The sequence below is a fragment of the Belonocnema kinseyi genome, chromosome 1 (assembly GCF_010883055.1).
Source record: "Belonocnema kinseyi isolate 2016_QV_RU_SX_M_011 chromosome 1, B_treatae_v1, whole genome shotgun sequence".
Classification (NCBI taxonomy): Eukaryota; Metazoa; Arthropoda; class Insecta; order Hymenoptera; family Cynipidae; genus Belonocnema; species Belonocnema kinseyi.
Window position 1 is genome coordinate 169,489,307 of NC_046657.1, and position 2,522 is coordinate 169,491,828.

Below are 2,522 nucleotides of genomic sequence, written 5' to 3' on the forward strand. Positions count from 1 at the left end.
TCCGTCCAACTGGCCCTTGTCTTAATTCCGCGAGGCCTAGTGTCAACATTCGCGAAACGGGAGTCTCCTACCCCGCTGGCTCCCATGCTCCCACTAACCGGTGTCGTTTGCCTAGTGGGTGGTATCATGGCTCCACAACCCCCCCCCCCACATGTCTCTGCTGTGAGCAGGGATGTAGTTTGGTGATAGCGCGCACCTTAAAGCTTGGTCACCCCCTATCCCTGGCCAATGTCGGTGCCCATGAGGGGTAGTTTCCAACATGGTGAACGGCTGGTGGAACCTACTTCGCTGTTTTGTACTTTCCGGGGAACCTCGCGTCGTCTCATAGGCCCCTTCGATGCTACTCGCCCATCTGGAACCTCATCCTCTAGGTACCAGTGTACCGCCTGGTTACCCCTCTGACGTGCGAAATACCTCCCCATACGCTCGCGCAGAACCTCGCCTACTCCATTCGTGTTTAGATTAAGCCCCCTTAAGATTGCCCGTAGGACCTCTCCCGTTAGGTCGTTTGCCCAACTCGGTAGTTGCGCCATGACTGCGCCAGGATTGGCCCTAGTTTGCCTATCGTGTCCCTCGACCGACTTTTCCGATGTAGCCCCTATCGCATCCAGTGTTTCACTCAATTCCGGGTTATCCAGTAAATCGGGGTCTTCCCGACTTGCTTCTCCTCCTGCTTCTTCCTCCACTGAGTCGCAGCAATCCATTATATTATGGTAGGTTGTACCGAGAATAACAAAAAAATTGAAAGATTGCCCGAAAGGAATAGAATTTTTCCAAATGAGACCGACTTTTCTTATAGCCTAAAGAAGGAAATATTTATCCAATAAATATAAGAACAATAACCTGCAAACAAAATTTCAAAAAAAGAAACATAAGAAAATACAGGTAACACAAATTTCGGAAATAGCTTAAATCCTTAAATTTCTAGAAATGATCGAAACCCTGATTAATTGTTCTTACTCGTTTTACCTTCAGTTGCCGTGACTGTCTAAAATAATTTTTGAATTCACAACATTACCGAAATTTTCAAAAACGATTTTTCAATTTTTAACGTTTACGGCATTTTGTAAAAGGCTGACAATCCCCAATCAACCCCCTAACAATCTACAGACTATCTTGAATAATTGTTGTCAGGCTGAGAATCCCTAGTCAACCCCCTGAGAACCTACAGGCTATTCTGATTCAATAGTCCAGCTGGGAATCTCTAGTCAACCCCTTGAGAATCTACAGGCTATTCTAATTTAATATTGCCAGGATGGGAACCTCCTGACAACCCCCTGAGAACCTACAGACACGTGGAGAGAGAACATGACTTCGGGAACCCGCGCACTATTTGGATAAGATCCACCGGAGATACCGGCGTCTTCTTGCTCTGACCTTCACTTTCCTAGGAAATCCCTTGCCAGGTCGTCTGGAGAGGTTGATTCGATCCAACTTATCAAAATTAGTCTTTGGGTCGAACGCCTCTCCAAATTTGAGCCACGCGGGGGTCCCCGTTGCCCACTCGCCACTTCTCGGTCACACTCGCGACAGATTTCCTAACCTACATAGAATCGGATTGACGCGGGAACGGCACTTAAAACAAGTGAGAAAAAGTCCACTTATTTCCTAGCCAACGGGCTGCCGCCATCCAGTATTTTCCGTTCATCTTTTTCAATCCTAGCAAAGTTTTTCGTCCGATTCAATGTTAGGGCTAAGCTGTGTCGCTTGTCCTCAAGCCGACTCTGCTGTTTGCTGATCCCTTCCGTCGCCTTGCCGCTGTTTTACCGTCAGACCTTGCCGACTTCCTGCTTGTCCTCCTTTGATTGGTTGATGTCAACGGACGAGCTCCAATGAGGTCTTCCGCCAATGCGCGCCTTACGCGGTAGAATCCGCCTCACCGATTGGCTTTGGCCTACGGACCGTTGGGGTTGCTACTGGCTGTGGATTCGTCATTTTTAACATGGTTGCAGCCTCCACTGTCCTACCAGAGTGTGGTTGTTCATTCACGTAGTGTTGCAGGGTTGGTTGTGTCGGCTACGATGGTCCATCCGGTACTACCGCTCGCCGGCGGTCACCGAACAAAATGCCTCGTGTTATGCGTGCCTGGAGGAGTGGCGCGAACTTGGTGCGCAGTCCCCTTATATCCAACCCTTCTACCTATGGATACTGGTGGAAGAGTACGGTGCTGTTTGCTCCGTGTTTATAACTGTCAGAAAGTTCCTATGTTTTGAGATTGTGTTGAACTGGACGAGAGATGATTCCATCTTGTCTGATGCACGTCGCCGTGGAGGTTTCGCCGGGATCCCTTTCCTACTTTCGTATAGGTATTCTCGCGTTATTTATAGAGTTTTTATCTTCCTTATATAAGTGTTAACAATAATACGTAATCAATACTATTCCTAATAATAGTCCAATTATTTGGAGCCGGCTTGAGAGTATTTATTTTAAAGCGCGTATGTGACTTTTGTCTCACTTGGTTCTGGCTTCGGCGAGAACCCGTGAAGTTTTTCTCTATCTTTTTGAATTCAGTTTCAAAACTT